Source organism: Nesoenas mayeri (assembly GCF_963082525.1).
Source record: "Nesoenas mayeri genome assembly, contig: SCAFFOLD_62, whole genome shotgun sequence".
NCBI lineage: Eukaryota > Metazoa > Chordata > Aves > Columbiformes > Columbidae > Nesoenas > Nesoenas mayeri.
In genome coordinates, this window is record NW_027659979.1 from 16491 (window position 1) to 35538 (window position 19048).

The window sequence follows — 19048 nt, forward strand, 5'->3', positions numbered from 1 at the left end:
AATGTTGTCAACAAAAATACAGCAGTTCCTCTGAAGAGTGTTTTTCAACTCAAATCTCTAGTAGGGAATATAATTGATGAATTTGATAAAATAAGTGTACTTTTATCTGACTGGGTCCTAGGCCATAAAAAAGGTGATGGATAGTTATGGTATTATGAGTTCAGTTGTGTCTCAGACACTCATAATCCAGTCAGAATCCTGTGGCTGTGAAGGGGACAATGAGGCCAGTTCTGTGTCTGGAGGTGACAGCCCAGCAGCAGGGACATGGCTGGGAAAGAACCTCTGCCTAAGTATGACAGATCCTACCCAGGAAGAGATCTTGGAGACAGGTTGTCACATCCATCCCACCTGAGAACATGATGGGACAGCAGCAGGGACATGGTTGTGTGTATCAGAGAAGCTGAAAGGCCAGCAGCACTCATGGGATTTAGGAGATCACAGTGAGGTTACTTCTCTCTGGTCAAGTGCAAGACGACTAGAAGAATAACAGGTTGGGATCTCCGCTTGATGGGCAGTTTCTGAGGTGGTAAAGCTTCCAAAGTAGTGGGAAAAAGCAGCAGAGAAAAAAAAACAAAGCCACCAAGTGCAGATGTGGAAGTAGAGACTGGTTATCAGGAGGAAGAAATGTCACTGGAAGGGCAGTGCTGTAGGGCAAGAGCTCACTCAGAAGGAGCTGGATCAGCCCATGGTTTGTGTGCCAAAGAGCAGCCAGTGAGGATGCAGACACATCAGTGAAGGTGCAGAAATGCTGGGGTGAGAGCAGGTGGGGAAGCGAGATGGGTGTCTGCAGCCTGCAGGGAAACAGGGGCAGGGGTAGGACCGTGTGGAACAGCTTGTGATGGAGATGGCAAAGGGCGCTGTAAGGCTGGAAGGGACCCACAGAACCCAGGTCTCTGTCCCCTTGGCCATGGCAGTTGTCTCTGTAAAAAAAGTCTAAGAGAAGACATGTTGTCCTCATGGCACTGGGGCCTTGTTGCCTCCTTGCAGCCCCATGGGGAAGCTGGAAGTTGTACCAGTGTTGTCCTTCCCTTGGCCTTGCACACCCACATCCCACGGTCCCAGGAAGAGCTCTGAGCCATGTGTTTACATCTCATCTGTGCATGGACTTTTGACCTAGTGTTTCATAGAATCATAGAATGTCCTGAGTTGGAAGGACCCACAAGGGTCATCAAATCCAACTCCTGTCCCTGCATAGGACACCCCACAGGTCACCCCGTGTGTCCGAGGACGTTGTCCAGTCTCTTCTTGAACACTGTCAGGTTGGGGCCATGACACCTCCCTGGGGAGCCTGTTCAGTGTCCAGCACCTCTGGGTGAAGAACCTTTTCCTCATGTCCAACCTGACCCTCCCCTGGCACATCTTCCTGTCATTGAGTGAAGCAGGAATTTCAAGGATGTTTGAGGAGGTGTCTTTAAGATTTCATAAGTCTATGTTCTATAAAGACAGAGGTTCAACTTGTGAAGCACACAAGGCTAAACCTAAATTAGTGTGATTTGTGTTTTCTAAACTCTGGGTACAGTCACTTAAGCGTATTTACAAATCTCCTTCTTGCCAATCTTCCCTTATTTTCCCACACCTACAATCAGTGTCATGCTCAGTACAAAGCTGGAGCTGACATTTCTGGCTGGTTAATTCAGATTTGCCAGGTACTTTGGTTAGTTTAGTTTGGAAGTTCCGTTCTGTTGGGAGATTTGAGTGAGTTTTTGGCTGTTCTGCCATTTTGCAGGTGGCCCTTGGGCCTTTTTGCTCTGTCTTGCTGGGATTGGTTGTTTGGGACCAAGGTGCTCCTTTCTCCAGGACTGGCTGTTCCATGTGACTGGAGTTACGTGACAGATTGCACTGAGTATATTTTTTTAAATTTAATTTAGTTTGATTTTTTATATTTAATTTTAATTTTTAAATTTCATTTCATTTAATTATATACATAGTAGTAGTATATTATACTATTTTTATTGTCTTATTAAAATGCTATTTCTGAACCCACGGGTTTCTCCATTCCCTTCGGTTATCTTCCATATCGCACTTAATATATTGGGGGAGTACGTGAGCAGCTATTGTGGTCTTAGTTGCTGGCTGGGGTAGAACATTGAGAGGGAAAGATAGTAGTGGCTCAAGAACTCTTGAAAATCACTTTCCAAGGTGACGGCACTTTTAAACCATCGAAACTGCAGTTCTGGAGGTCCAGAGTGGAGCTAAGGATAAAGAAATGTCATTCTGAGCACAGTGCTGTGGTCATTCAGAGGGACTCTGGATCAGCCATGGCTTTGTGTTTCCAGGAACAGCTGGTGAGGATGGAGAGACACCAGCACAGGTGGGGACACACTGGGGTGAGAAGAAGGTGGGGAAGCGCATGGGGTGTCTGCAGCCTGTGGGGAAACAGCCACAGGCCTGGGACAGTGCAGGATGGATTGTGGTGGACACGGCCAAGGGCGCTGGCAATGCTGGATGTCCCTGCAAGAGCCAAGGTCTTTGTCCCCTTGGCTATGGCTGATGTTCCTGCCAGCGAGGCCTAAGAGGAGACACATGGTTGTCATGGCCATGGCAACCCATTGCCTCCTTGCACCCCCAGGGAGTGTCACACCATTGTCCTGCACTGGGCATCGCACTCCCCACAGCCCCAGGAAGAGCCCTGAGCCACACGTGAGGGACAGGATCTCCCTTCCCAGGGGCAGGGGCTCAAGGCTTGGCCATTGTCCTTCATCAAACAAACCAAGAGCTTTCTCAGCATCAGAGCTGCTGCACTTTGCCTTTGCCTGATGCAATCACTGCCTCCAATTATCTGCTCTAAGGAGTCCCTGGGGAGGCTTTGTCAGTAACAGCCCTCAGTGGGGCACATTAAGGCTTCAAGGTACTTTGGAGTTTGTTCTGGCTTGGACTTCTTGAGCAGATTGCTCAGTCTGTCCTTGGTATCTGAGGTTCATGGACTCAGCACCAAATACACCATGGGGCTCATTAAAACACAGAAAGCCCTAACGAGCGATGTTTCTTTCCCTAATTTTTTTCAAATATTCGAGACTTGCAGAACTAACTGGAGAGGTTTCAATGGGACACTTGCTGATGAAGGTTTCAAAGAAGATTTCATAAAGGAGGGTTTTTCTTTCAATGGTATTTTCTGTCATTTTTCAGTGTATGGAAGAAGTGACAGCAGCATTCTACACTGGACATTGATCCTGAGGGTCTCCTGAAGACATCTGGACAGGCAGGAGAACAGTCCCTTGAGGCTGGACACTGTATGGGCAACCTGGCTCCTCACCCCCACCCCTAGTCTGCCGGTTCCCTCATTGGCCACCAGAGATTGCATCACTTTTCCTCCATCAGACTTCTCCACTGAGCTCTGCAGGAGATGCTGCAGCTCCTGTGCACCAGCTCCACCTGCTCTCCTGTGCAAACACTGCACAGTTCAATCAACAGCAAAACACTTTCCTCAGCTGTGTGTGTAAGTGGATCTGGTGAGGTCCAGCATCCACAAGGGACACCCACACAAGAACTGCTTTAGACAGAGAGACAGGAGAGGATAGAAGTAAACACAATGAACGTGTTGACTGCCATGTTAATTAGAGCTCTGAAGAATGGGGCAAGTTTGTAACTCCCTGAAGCTCAAAGCAGAAACCAGACAGTTGAGAGGCCACTGAATGACCAAAGAGCAAGTGGAGGAGAAACCTGAGAGCACTGGGAAGGGCAAACGTCCAGACAGTGCTGGAAAGTTGTCCTTGGACAGGGACACTTAATCAGGAGAGGTGGTAACTCCTGAATGACCAAGGAGATGAAATACTAGAGTGTTGGTAATAGAAGTACAGGGGAAGACCAATATTTCTTCTCCTTCCCTTGTTAAACTTCCCCATAATTCCCTTTTTGGCTTTTTTCTTTTAAATTTTAATATGTTAAAAAAAAAAAAAAACAACTAAAAAAGAATCTCCAATAAAAGAAAATAACAAACCAAACAAAATAAACAAAAACAGCCACAATACAAAAGCAAAACAAAAACCAAACCAACCCACCAAGAACAACAACCAAAACCAAAACCCAAACCAACCAACGAACCAACCAAACAAAAAGCCCAAAACAAAAAAACAACAACAAAATAGTGGAGGTTTCCAGGCAGAGATCAGTCATCAGCTGTCTCAACATAAACAGCCAGGGCCATTTTGGGGCCCAGTGTACCTGAGGTGCAGGCCTGGGATTGACATCTCTCACACAGGACCTGGGGATAGCAGAGCACCTTGCAGTGCAGGTGGAGCCTGGGCAGGAGTTCCCAGGGCATCTACACTGGCACCAGGTGTTTGTGTCCCTGGCGCTGAAGACATTTGTGTCCTAGATCCATGCCCAGGTCTGGAGAACACTTTCCATTTCCAACAAAAGAAACAACACCAAAGAAAAATAAATTATGTCGACACCTTCCTTTGCTTTAGTTCTTTGTCTTCACTTCTTCTTATTTTAATATCCATTGACATCAACTGGCATCTGATGGGCCTGCAGGCATGAAGCCAAGATCATGTTGTGTCTTCACAGAATCACAGAATCACAGAATCGACTGGGTTGGACAAGACCTCAGAGATCATCGAGTCCAACCCTCGGTCCAACTCTAGTCTGTTTACTAGATCATGGCACTAAGTGCCATGTCCAACCTCACTTTAAAAACCTCCAGGGACGGCGAGTCCACCACCTCCCTGGGCAGCCATTCCAATGCCTGACCACTCTCTCTGTAAAGAATTTCTTCCTAATATCCAGTCTAAATTTCCCCTGGCAGAGTTTAAGCCCATGCCCCCTTGTCCTATTGCTGACTGCCTGGGAGAAGAGACCAATCCCCACCTGGCTAGAACTGTCCTTCAGATAGTTATAGAGAACTGCCCTTGAGGCAGTTCTAGGGAGTGCTGAGCTCACCTCTGAGCCTCCTCTTCTCCAGACTAAACAACCCCAGCTCCCTCAGCCTCTCCCCATAGGTCTTGTGCTCAAGTTGCTTCCCCAGTCTTGTTGCTCTTCTCTGGACCCGCTCCAGCACTTCAATCTCTTTCCTGAGCTGAGGGGCCCAGAACTGAACACAACACTCCAGGTGTGGCCTCCCCAGTGCAGAGTACAGGGGAAGGATCACTGCCCTTGTCCTGCTGACCACGCTTGTTTGGATACAGGACAGGACACCATTGGCCTTCTTGGCCACCTGGGCACACTGTTGGCTCATGAGCTTCCTGTCCATTAGTCCCCCCAGGTCCCTTTCTGCCTGACTGCTCTCCAGCCACTCTGCGTCCAGCCTGGAGCGCTGCAGGGGGTTGTTGTGGCCAAAGTGCAGGACCCGGCACTTGGCCTTGTTGAACTTCATCCCATTGGAATCAGCCCATTTTTCCAGTCTCTCCAGATCCCTCTGCAGAGCCCTCCTGCCTTCCAGCAGGTCCACACTCCCTCCCAACTTGGTGTCATCAGCAAATTTGCTGATGATGGTCTCAATCCCCTCATCTAAATCGTCAATAAAGATGTTACACAGGACTGGACCCAACACTGACCCCTGGGGACACCACTAGTGACTGGCCGCCAGCTGGATGCGGCCCCATTCACCAGCACTCTCTGGGCCCGGGCCTCCAGCCAGTTCTTCACCCAGCGTGGAGTGCACTTGTCCAAGCCACGGGCTACCAGCTTTTGCTCGAGTATATTATAGGAGATAGTGTCAAAGGCTTTACTGAAGTCCAGATAGACCACATCCACGGCTTTCCCCTCATCCACCAGGTGAGTCACCTGATCATAAAAGGAGATCAGGTTGGTCAGACAGGACCTGCCCCTCCTAAGCCCATGCTGGCTGGGTCTGATCCCTTGTCCATCCTGAAGGTGCTGATTGCATTCAGGATGATCTGCTCCATAACCCTGCCAGGCACCGAGGTCAGGCTGACAGGCCTGTAGTTACCAGGGTCAGGTTTGCAGCCCTTTTTGTGGACTGGGGTAACATTGGCCAATTTCCAATTATATGGGACCTCCCCAGTGAGCCAGGACTGTTGGAAGATGATGGAGAGCGGCTTGGCAAGTTCTTCCGCCAGCTCCCTCATCACCCTAGGATGGATCCCATCTGGTCCCATAGACTTGTGAGGATCCAGATGGCTCAGTAAATCACCAACTGTTTCCTCCTGGAATACAAGGGACCTGTTTGGCTTCCTGTCTCTGTCAACCACCTCCAGAGGCCAGTTGTCCTGAGGGCCACCTGTCTTTCTGGTGAAAACTGAGGCAAAGTAGGTATTAAGTACCTCAGCTTTCTCCTCATCTTTGTTAACTATATTTCCCTCAAAGTCCAGCAGAGAATGGAGGTTTTCCTTGCCCCTTCTTTTGTTATTAACATATTTAAAGAAGGACTTTTTATTATCCCTGACAGAATTGGCCAAATTAACCTCAAATTGCGCTTTTGTTTCCCTAATTTTTTTCCTGCATGATCTAGCTATTTCCATAAATTCTTCATAAGTAGCCAGCCCTTTTTTCCACAGTTGGTAAAGTCTCTTTTTATTTCCGATTTCCTTCAGAATCTCCCTGTTTAGCCAAGCCGGTTGTCTTCCCCGCCGGCTAGCCTTTCGGCACACTGGTATAGCCTGTACCTGTGCACTCAAAACCTCCTGCTTGAAGCATGTCCACCCCTCCTGGGCCCCCTTGTTTTTAAGCATTGTTTCCCAGGGTATGCTCTGAACTAGGCTTCTGAATAGGCAAAAGTCTGCCCTCCGGAAGTCCAGCGTAGAGGTTTTGTTAATGGTTCTCCCTGCATCTCTGAGTATTGAAAATTCTATTATTTCATGGTCGCTATGACCCAGGCGGCCTCCAACCACTACATCTCCCACCAGCCCTTCTCTGTTTGTAAACAGTAGGTCTAGTGGGGCCTTGCCCCTCGTAGGCTCATTTACCAGCTGATGAAGGAAATTGTCCTCTACACACTCTAGGAACTTCCTAGACTGCCTCTTCTGTGCAGTATTGAGCTCCCAGCAGATATCCGGCAGGTTAAAGTCACCCACAAGAACAAGGGCTGTCGACTTTGAGACATCTGCCAGCTGCTTGTAGAATAATTCATCTCTTCATCGTCCTGGTTGGGCGGTCTATAACAGACACCCACGAGAATGTCAGCCTTGTTGAACTTCCCTCTGATTCTGGTCCACAGGCTCTCAACCTTGTCGCTGCTGACCTCAAGTTTAACAGAGTCGAGTGACTCTCTAACATATAAAGCCACCCCTCCACCTCTCCTACCCTGCCTATCTTTTCTGAAGAGCTTGTAGCCACACATAGCAGCACTCCAGTCATGAGAGTCATCCCACCATGTTTCTGTGATGGCAACTATGTCATAGCTTTCCTGCTGCACAATGGCTTCCAGCTCCTCTTGTTTGTTGCCCATAATGCGTGCATTAGTGTACATACACTTCAGGTGGGCTGCTGATTTCACTCTTAATTTGGGCTTTCCATCCTTAGGCTGATCTTTGGAGAGCCCGGTTTCAATCCCTTCCCACTTCAAACCTAGTTTAAAGCCCTCCTGATCAGCCCTGCCAACTTATGGGCTATAGTCCTCTTGCTCTGCCTAGCACCCCATGCCCTCTGAACCTTCCCTGCCCAGGACTCCTCACACTTTGCCCAGAGCGAGTCACATTGAGGTGTTGGCTGGTTCCCTGGCTGAGATGTTAGTTTAGATGGTCACCTACAGCACAGGTGGGTCCTGCTCCAGTCTGAAACAGAGCCCAACATCACAATGGGATCATGAGAGAACTGAGGTTGAAGGGGCCTCAGGAGTCTGCAGTCCAACCTGTCACCAACTGGGTCACACTAAGCTGTTCAAGCCTTGATTCAATCAGAGCTTTAGCAGGACTAGAGAAGTGATCATCCCTTTGTACTGGGCACTGGTGAGGCTGCACCTTGAATCCTGGGGTCAGTTTGAGGCCCCTCATGGCAAGGAAGACATTGAGGTGCTGGAGAGAGTTCAGAGGAGGGTGACAAGGCTGGTGAAGGGTCTGGAGCACCAGTCTTATGAGGAGTGGTTGAGGGAGCTGGGGCTGTTCAGCCTTGAGAACAAGAGGCTGAGGGGAGACCTTGTTGCTGTCTACAGCTACCTGAAAGGAGGTTTTATCATGGAGGTTGTTGGTCTCTTCTCCCAAGTAGCAAGTGATAGGACAAGAGGAAATGACCTCAAGTTGCACACGGGGACGTTTAAATTGGATATGAGGAAAAAATTCTTCAGGGAAAGGGTTTTGAAGCAATGGAGCAGACTGCCCAGTGAGGTTGTGGAGTCACCATCACTGAAGGTGTTTAAAAGACATACAGAAGAGGTTCTTAGGGACATGGTTTAGTGCCAGATTTAGGTTATGGTTGGACTCGATGATCTTAAGGGTCTCTTCCAACCACAATTATTCTACGATAAGTCATGTTTGCTATTTTCTTTCTCAGAGGACCATGCAGCCTCCCTGAGAGCCAGGACTTTTCTGAGGTGTTAGAGAGATGTCTCACGGTCACACCAGCCAGTTCCACCAGCCCCTGTCTGTCCCTTCCCAGACCAAACCTTTTCTCCATAAGGCAACCTTCCAGGCGAGTTTCTGGGACACAGCAAATGCTGTCCAGGTCCTCTGGGCCTGTTCAGAGAGAACAGCTTGCCAACATGGTGATGGCCTCCCTGTGCACCTCAAAGCTTTCCTGACCATTTTTCTCCATGTCCCGCTTGTACCCAACCTTTCTGGTCCTTAAGCTTTACATGAGGGGATTGAGCAGGGATGTGGGGAAGGTGTAGAAAAAATGCTTTGTCAAACTGTCTTGGGAGGGCTGTTCTGGGCATCCCACAGTCCAGGATGAGGGTGCTGGAGAAAACAGTGGCATTGGTGAGAGGTCCAGGTGAAGAAGGCCTTGTGCTTGTCTACACTGGGGTAGAGAGCAGTGATGCATTCATGGGATGCCCATGTGAACAGGAAGGGGACAAATGGCTCTGAAATGCCTTCCATCCAGTTCTTTACCCATCGCAGATACACCATCCAGGCCATGAGCTGCAGCTTCTCCAGGAGATGCTGTGGGACACGGTGTCAAAGGCTTCACTGCATCTAAGGACACAACACCCACAGCCTGTGTGGCGGATTCACTGCCCACAACAGACTTTCCCTAATCTGCTCAGCCGGTCACCTTGTCACAGAAGGAGATCAGGGTGGTCAAGCAGGACCTGCCTTTCATCAAGCCATGCTCATTGGGCCCCATTGCTCGTCTGGTGTGTGTGACCTCACAGTCCTTTCCCAGCCATGTTCCTGCTGTTGGTCAATCCCCTGCAGAGACAGAAGTGACCTCACAGTGCCCTCCACACCCATTGATTCCTACTGGACTATGAGTTCCTGAGACACAGTGACCACATGACGTCGTACCCACCATCACCCTCTTTGTGGTCCAGTGTGTGAGCAGATCAAACTGAGCTGCTTTCATGAAATGTATCTAATAGATTCCTATCAAGGGTTTGAGTGGAGAAACGTTCCTCAGAGGAGCTGCTGTATTTACTCTGAGACATTTTACGTCTCTGCTTCTGCCTTTTTTTCTTCTTCCTATTTCTATTCTGACGTGAAAGAGCTCTCCAAGGAAAAGATTCATGGAATCCTACACTAATACAGGTCGGAAGAGACCCCTGAACACCATCTCTGTCCCACTGACCTTTATGGCACCCCAAGGAATAGCTGATAGCATTTGTGCTACCTTGGGTTCATCTCACCACATGAATACACTGGGCATGCACATGATGTGTATGTTTGCAACTCATCTGCACAATGAAAACATGGACTTTTGACCTAGTGTTTTATAGAATCATAGAATGTCCTGAGTTGGAAGGACTCAAAGGATCATGGAGTCCAACTGCTGTCCCTGCACAGGATACCCCACAGGTCACCCCGTGTGTCTGAGGACGTTGTCCAGTCTCTTCTTGAACACTGTCAGGTTGGGGCCGTGACACCTCCCTGGGGAGCCTGTTCAGTGTCCAGCACCCTGCGGGTGAAGAACCTTTTCTCATGTCCCTCTGACCCTCCTCTGACACACCCTTCTTCCATTCCCTTGGGTATTGTCATTGGTCACCACAGAGAACAGATCATTACCTTCCCTTCCTTCTCCCCTTGTGAGGAAGCTGTAGCCACCAGGAGGTCTCCTTTGAGTCTTTTCTTCAGCTCTGATGCTCAGAAACCACTTGCTTTGCTTTCTGAAGCAGGAAGGAGAAGCCATGAGCTCCAGGCAATGGGAAGGGGATCCTGTCCCTCACACACGGCTCAGGGCTCTTCCAGGGACCGTGGGATGTGAGTGTGCAAGGCGCAGGGAAGGACAACAGCTTCCAGCTTCCCCATGGGGCTGCAAGGAGGCACCCAGGCCCCAGTGCCATGAGGACAACGTGTCTTCTCCTGGGCCTCAGTGGCAGAGACAACCGCCATAGCCAAGGGGACAGAGACCTGGGTTTTGTGGGTCCCTTCCAGCCTTACAGTGCCTTTTGCCATCTCCACCACAGGCTGTTCTACACGGTCCTACCCCTGCCCCTCTTTCCCTGCAGGCTGCAGACACACATCTCGCTTCCCCACTTGCTCTCACCCCAGCATTTCTGCACCTTCACTGCTGTGTCTGCACCTTCACTGGCTGCTCTTTGGAACACAAACCATGGGCTGATCCAGCTCCATCTGGGTCACCTCTTGCCCCACAGCACTACCTTTCCAGTGACATTTCTTACTTCTCATATTCTGTCCCCTTCACAGCCACATGATTCTGACTGGATTATGAGTGTCTGAGATGCAATTGACCTCAAAACACCGTACCCCTCCATCATCCGCCGCGTGGCAATGCGCCACGCAGGGATCAGCAGCTGCTGCGGCTCTTGGCTGACGGGGTTTATACCTGAGCCTCCCTCCATTTTTGGGCCCCAGAAACCCAGTGCAGAATAACTCGCATCTGAGACGAAGCTCTGAGCGGGTGGATTTCTTCTCAAGACCAGCACTGCTTGCAGCGCTCCTCCCCAGTGTCTCAGGCCTGAACGTGCTCTCGTGATGCTGGAAGCCTTGTGCAGAGATGGATCATGGCTCAGATTTCCAGCAAGGGAGCGAGCAGCCGGCTCTTCCTGACTTGGAAGACCCTCGGTGGAGGTGAGGGACCACATGTGGGCTTGGACGGTCTCGCCTGTATCAGCTCATGTAGGTGCTCCGAAACACCCCTGCAATGGGGAGGTTCCTTGTGAGATGAAAGGGATGCCGTACGGTGCAGGTCAACCAGGCCAAGTCAGCAACAGATCTCAAATGTTCCAAGTCCTGGACTGGAATTGGAGACAGGCGGGTGGGAAGGGAGCCTGAGGGGGATCCAGCCAAACTGCCGGCTTGCGGCAGCACCAGCCCAGGGCTTCCCGCAACCAATGCCGGGACACCCCGAGGACAGAGATTTCCTGCAGCCTTCTTTGTCCCGAGGTGGAGCAGAAACAGATGAGCACAGGGGGAAAACTGTCATTTTTTTTTTAATGGGCTTTATTGATTACTGAAAACAATCCAAGGCCGAGCAGAGGCTGGCAGCACCACGTCCTCAGGGCAGGTGAACGCCGCTGTCATCGTGCATGCACCCATCCCTGGCGTGGCACCCTCAGACGCTCCCTCTGGACGCTGCACAGGCTCAGGACCAGCCGCATGTCCAGGCACCCGCGTGGCGCTGGCAGCCGGGCTCTACTCCTCTTGCTGTCCCGCGGTGCAGCTGCAGCGGAAAGCCCTGCGCAGAGCCCGCAGCGCCCTCCTGAACCGGGAAGGCCGTCGCCGTGGAGCTGGGCCCTGCGCTGGGCAGGCCATGTCTGCGCTGGTCTCTCCTCCATGTCCCGCAGGCATTGGAGAAACCGTGTTCTCTTCTTCCTCCTCTGCAGCTGGGACGAGAGGGGCTGTGCTGGCCTGTCCCTCATCCTCTCCAGCCAAGTGAGCTTCAACGGCTTCAGGTCCTGCGGGTGCTGGTGCTGCCACTGGAACGTCCGTGCATTGGGCCCGGTGCTGCTGTTCCACCGGTTGCTGGCCAGGTCCCTGGACCTCAGCCTCAGCCCTGCGCACGGCCTCACTGACGATGTACTCCACAATGTCTGCCAGAGCCACATCGTCCTCTGTGGGGCTGTGCTGGGCAGGTGCCGGGCGCTCTGCCTTTGCTGCCACCTCTGTGTCTGTGCAGCTGGGCAAGCCAGGCCCCTCCTGGGGACCTGCAGGGGCGTCCTGGAGGTGCTCCTGGACCGAGGGCTTGATCCAGGTACTGTGGATGGTGTCTCCGCCTTGGCACCCCTCTTTGCTGTTCTTGTCTTGCAAGTCCATGCTCTGGGCCAGGTTCTGCTGTTCCTCCGGTTCCTGGCCAGCTGCCAGGACCTCAGCCACAGCCCTGCGCATGGCCTCAGTGACGATGCGCAGGGCTGTGTCCCACAGAGCCGCGTCGTCGGCCTCTCCCTCCTGCCCTGTCCCGACCCTCCCCTGTGGCCTATGGAGCACGGGGGGCTGGGAGTGGGCATACGCCTCCTCGTCAATGGGCATCTTGGGTCTCGTCTACCACAGAGCTGCGGCGAGCACCCAGGGGAGCTGCTGCCTCCTGAGAAGCTGCTGCTCCTGAGAAGCTGCTGCTCCTGAGAAGCTGCTCCTTAAATACCCCCACGGTCAGGGCGGGGACCCCCGTGTCACAATGGCTCTGGTTATGACGTCACAGAGCCCGGGCGGTTGCCATGGACACACCCACCTCCGGGCCCGGCTGGGACTGGCTGTGTGCGGCGTGGGGCAGCCCCTGCGTGACGGAGGAGGGAGCAGAGAATGGCGAGGGAAGCTGTGCCCAGCACACAGGACCCTGTCCCCCAGAGCTTTGCTCAGAGACGCTGCTGCCTGCTCCGCTACACCTGCAAGAATCCGCATTCAGAGCTTGTTGGCAGGACAAGCCAAGGGCCACTCTACAGCCTCACCGCACTGATTCTCTGTTTTTGTCGTGGTCTGATCGTGGGGAGACAATCAAAACCGTGGGAGAAGGTTTCCCTTCACCCTTTTTCCCCCTTCGCCCTTCAGGCCACAGTAGTCTACAGTTAATCTCCACTCATCGCTGGACTCGCACACTGGCCAAATTGGGCTACTGAAAGGTGAGCGAGTCTTACTGATCACACCCTGGCTTTCCAGTTGACGAATCAATTTCTGAATAGGAATCCAAGAGTCCCGACTGGTGCGATACTGTCGACGATGCACCGTTGTGCTAGCAACTGGCACCTGCTGATCATCAACCATCAGCAGTCCTACAACAGAAGGGTCATCTGAAAGACCAGGCAAATCAGACAGCTCTTCAAGTCTCTCCGTGTCCATAGCTGCTGTCCCAAATGCCCACCTATACCCTTTTGGGTCCTTAAAATACCCTCTCTTAAGGTAGTCTATGCCAAGAATGCACGGAGCGTCTGGGCCAGTCACAATGGGATGCTTTTGCCATTTTTTTCCAGTTAGGCTCCTTTCAGCCTCTACAACAGTCAGCTCTTGGGATCCCCCAAGTCACTCCAAAAATACTGATGAGTTGTGTCGCCTTACAGTCTGAAGGAATTATTGTGCACTGAGCAGCAGTGTCCACCAAAGCCTTGTACTCCTGGGGGTGTGTTGTAGCAGGCCATCTTATGTGTACCATCCAGTAAACTCTGTTATCCCTTTCCTCCGCCTGGCTGGAACCAGAAACTCATGCAAGAGGATAACTACTGAGATGTAGTTTTGAGAAGTGAGAATGACTGCTGGGAGGGACACTAAAGACCTTTAGTTCAGCAGCATAACCAAGAATGAGGAGTTCCCTGGTGCTGTTATTAGTGATAGATAGTGCCACTGTTCAAAACCATCCTTGAGAATGTCTCTGTCCTCCCTGGGCTCCAAAGCTCATCCTGCTCAGATTTTGACAGGATTGCTGCAAACCCCTGTGACCCAAACCTCTACAACTGTCTCTGCTCAACAGTCTTTTATCCCAGGAAGTGGAAAACTCCTAACGCCAACACCAACCCAGTGCCCAACCTGCCTGGAGAGCCAGGACAGTTGTGCCACACAACAGCTGCCTCTGAGGGAAGCTGGAAATGATGGGAACTGGAATAGTTCCAACCCAAATCATAGAATCATAGCAACATAGAACCATATAATCATAGAAATATTTAGGCTGGAAAAGACCCTTAAGAACAAGGAGTCCAACTGTCAATGAAACACTGCCAAGTCCACAACTAAACCATATCCCTCATCGCCACATCTCCACATCTTTTAAACACCTCTAGCAATGGAAGCTCCAATCCCGAGCTGGCAGGACACCGTTGGCTGCAGTTGGACATAAGATACTGGTCATGGCTGTGAGTTCAGCCCTCGCTGGCAGAATGTCTCACACCCTCACTCAGGAGGGCAGGGGGCTGGGAGATGGGAGCACGTTTCAGTTTCCAAATCCCAGCACAGAGCCCAAACCATCCTGCCCTTGGACTCTGGATCCCATTTCCTGAGAAGCAAAGCTGGTGGCCTTCTGAGGATAATCATGTTAAAAGGCATGAGTAATCCTTCAAGTGTTTGCGTAATTTGTCTGGGAATGACAGTTTTAAAAAGAAAAATAAAAGTTTAACATGCTTATATTTAAATACGTGTAAAATAGTACTCTGCATGTGTGGTCGCCCCTCTGGCAATGACAGTTAAATAGGTATTTGCACTATAAGGCTCCATACCCCATCCACAAGCACACATCTAAGTGGTTCAGATGAAGGGTGGTGTGGCAAATGTCACCCTTTGTGTCCCCAGGTGATGGACACTGCTCATGTGCCTCTGCAGAGAGTGGCAGGAGCTGGATCCCCTTCTCGGGACAAACTCCTTCCAGGAGAGACACCGACACAGGGGGAACTCCTCGGGGCTTTACGGCATTTCACTCGGCATCAGTTTTGACATATTGGGTGCTGTCCTGTGACTGCCCTTTCTGCACAAATGATCATACAAACACAACCATTTACTAAGACATGGTCATAAAGGGCTGTTATGGACAAGAAAGCTCACCGTGAACTCTGGAGAGGGCGAGGAAGTTTATAATAAGCACCAGGAAGAACCAAGAGGCTTGAGGCGTCTTCTGAAGAGCGGGAGGCCTGAGCAGCCGTGATTGGCCATTGTAGGTGTGGGAGAGGTCAGGGCATGCCAGGGAGAAGCAATGAGATGGCTGATGGCTTCAGTGAACCCTTCTAGCCATGTCTGAGCCCAGCAATGGAAAGCAGTTGATGTCTGCAGGTGGAGGAGGAACAGGAGGGAGATTTTCCTGGGAATATGGAAGGAGGAAAGGCCTCTCTTGGGCTAATCATGTATGGCAGTGCCATTTGCATGCTGTGGGCATGGCTGTGCCTGGGAGATGGGGAACGGCTGCTGCTGGGGTGGCTGTGCTCAGTCATGACCCATGAGCTGACCCTGCTCTGCTCCTCTCTTACACTGCCCACACTTGGATGGTCCTCAGGAATCAGCCATGAACCTGGTGGATCCATGAACCTCCTGGAGTGATGGGCTGTGGATCCAAATAGGGGATTCGAGCAAGTTTTAGAGTGGGACATTGAGGTGATTGGTGACCATTGCCAGGTGTATGAAAGAAGCTGGATGAGCTGTGAGGAGCTCACAGGCATTTCCAACTCCACAGAAAACCAGAGACTTGCAGTTAAAGCAACAGCACTTCACATAAAACCCACCCTCAAAACACAAAACACTCACACTGACCACAGGAAAAGCCTTGAAAAACATTGGAGAAAGATCTACCAGGTCCCAGGGGTCAGGGCTCAGCCATTCTGGTGATGAACAAGCATCAAGGGCTGACATGGCATCAGAGCCAGCTCCACATGGCCCTCACCACCTGGAACCACTGTCTCCATGTCTTTCCTTCAGCAGACTCCAGGGACAGGGACCTGCAGTGGTTGTTTCCTTCACAGCTGTGTCAAGTGATGGCCCTTCATGGGGTCCAAACACCCTCAGAAACTTGGGGTTTGCTTCTGCCTTTCACTTCATTGGAGGTTTGTTCATTCTCTCTGTATCTGCAGTTCAGGCTCATGGCACCAGAGGGCTCATGGACATCTAAAATGCTCTTACAAGCCAAGGCTCTGTGCATCATTTTCCTAAAGGCTTCAAGTCTGGTGTGGATGATTAGGGAGATTTCAGGAATAACCAAACACAGAGCATTTCCATAATAAATAGCAATTAACCCAAATTTCTTCTATTTCCTTCCCTGCTCGCCCTTCCCTCCCTTTCCAGAACAGGTGGTCTCAGCAGCCTCCAGTTCATATTGGTGTGGAGCATCTCCTAATAAATACTGAATATGTCACAAAATGGGTTGCCTAAATCACAATGTGAGTGAGGAGAGAGGCCAGGACACCTCGAGAGGAGTCACACTCCTCTGGACCAAGAGGTGGGTGTTCCTGGGAATCTCAGGTGCCACAGCACAGTGATGCTTGTGTTCAGGGAGCTGGTCAAGTGACCCATCTCCTATTCTGTAATGGTGTTTGAGTTTGCTCAGGTCACCCCTGACTTGAGCCCCATCCACTGCTGGGTGTTCTCCAGACTCCTGCCTTCAGGAGCCAAGTCCCAGGAGACCTTTCTGGTGAAGACGGAGGAAAAGAAGCCATGAAGAACCTCAGTCCTGTCTGACTCTACTCTTCTGAAGTTCAGCAGCAGGCCCATGTTCACCCTGTCTATTCTCTTACTGCAAGTGAAGCTTAGTCAGCTCATCTTTCACGGTGACGGTGACCACAACCCCTCCCCTCCCCTTGCCTTGAAAAATCCTAGTCGCTGCCCTCCAGATGCAGGGAGGAGCAACCAGCTTGTGTAGCGGGTGAGTCCCACACACACTGTGCTGCAGCAGCGGGTGTGGTAGCTTGTGCAGCAGGATGCAGAGAGCACTTGTCACTTGTCAGCCCCTCTAACTTATTGCCAGCATCCCAGACTGCTGACGACCATGGTCGCCTCCAGGAGGAGAGTTTGTCCCAAACAGACTGTGGCTACGCAGACTGAGGTTCTGTCCCGAATGGTGGCTGTTCCAGTCTCCATCTGCAGGGAGTGCCAGAGCCTGCTGCTGCCGGGGCAGGGAGGCCAGCACTCCACCTGTGTGAGGTGTGAGCAGGTGCAAGGTCTGCTCCACATGGTTATGAAACTTAAGGAGGAGGTTGAGACGCTGAGGACCATCAGGGAGTTTGAAAGGGACATCGACTGGTGGAGTAACACCCTGACGTGCCAGTCGGAAAGGTCCCAGGGAGGTACCCCCCAAAAGGAGATGGACCTCCTGCCCTCTCAGACAGAGGCCGAAGTCCTGAGACGGCCCCACCCTTGTTGCTGTCGGGCAGAGGTAGGGGACCTAAAAGACGACGAGCGTTGGAAGCGTATTCCGGGTCAGTGTCACGGGCAGCCGCCCTTCCTGCCTGCTTTGTCTCCCCAGGTGCCCCTCCGTGATAGCTTTGAAGCCCTGGATCTTGAAGAAGAGGTAGGTGAGGAGGCGGTGCCAAGCCTGCCTACAAGATCCCATAGGAAGAGGCGCTTGACGTCACAACTTAAGACTGCCTCTGATAAGAAAGAAAGAAGGGTGATTGTCATAGGAAATTCCCTTCTGAAAGGAACAGAGGGTCCAATATGCAGAGTTGACCCTCATCTTAGGGAAGTTTGTAGTCTACCTGGAGCCCGGATCAAGGATATCGCTAGACAGCTCCCCAAACTGGTGCACCCGACAGACTACTACCCACTGCTGGTCTTCCAGACAGACAGGGAGGAAGCTGCTTCCCATAGTCTGAGGGGAATGAAGAACGATTTCAAGGTCTTGGTAAGGATGGTGAAAGACTCAGGGGCTCAAGTGATCTTCTCTTCACTCTTTCCATCTTCAAGTGATGATGTGGGATGGAAAAGGAAAATTCAGTCTCTAAAGAGTTGGCTCCAAGACTGGTGCTACAGGCAGGGCTTTGGATTTTTTGATAATGGTTGGTTTTATAAGAGACCAGTCTGGACAGTGTCATGCATGCGGGAAAGGTTTATCTCGCAGGGGCAAAAGGATGCTGGGGCAGGAATTAGCTGGGCTCATTTGGAAAGCTTTAAACTAGGCTCGAAGGGGGATGGGTTTGTAGCTGGGCTTGTCCCAGTCGGGCAGCATTTTAAAACTGATGAGGACCGGGTGGCCTCCTGTGCCCCTAGGGAGAAATCGGTGTGCTCTGCTCGCTCCCTGAAATGCCTGTACACCAAGGCACGCAGCATGGGGAATAAGCAGGAGGAGTCAGAATCCTGTGATCGGTCGGGAGATTATGATCTGGTGGCAATTACAGAAACATGGTGGGACAGTTCACATGACGGGAATGTGGTCGTGGATGGCTATGCCCTTTTCAGGAAAGACAGGCCGGCCAGGCGTGGTGGTGGAGTTGCTCTCTATGTGAGAGAGCAACTACAATGTACTACATTCTGCCCAGGAGTGGATGACGAGCGAGTTGAGAGTGCATGGGTCAGGATCAAGGGGCAGGCTGGCAGGGGTGACACTGTTGTGGGCATCTGTTACAGGCCACCAGATCAGGCTGAGGAAGTTGATGAGGCCTTCTATGGGCAGCTGAGAGTGGCCTCACAGTCACAGGCCCTGGGTGTTGTGGGTGATTTTAACTTCCCTGATGTTTGCTGGAAGGACCATTCAGCCAGCCAGCCACAGGCCAGGAGGTTCCTCCAGTGCCTTGATGAGAACTTCCTCATGCAGATGGTGGAGGAGCCGACTAGGAGAGGTGCACTGCTGGACCTCATTCTCACTAACAAGGAGGGTCTGGTTGAAGCAGTAAAGGTTGAGGGCTGCCTGGGTTGCAGTGACCACGAGATGGTGGAGTTCAGCATCTTGTGTGGCAGGAACAGAATAGTGAGTAGAATTGCAACCCTGAGCTGTAGCAGGGCTAACTTTGGCCTTTTCAAGCAATTGCTGGGGGAAATCCCATGGGCAAGACTGCTTGAAGGAAAAGGGGCCCAAGAGAGCTGGACTGCATTCAGAGATTGCTTCTTCCACGCTCAGGATCAGAGCATCCCCACACGTAGGAAGTCAAGGAAGAGAGCCAGGAGGCCTTCGTGGTTGAATAGGAATCTATTGGGTATGCTCA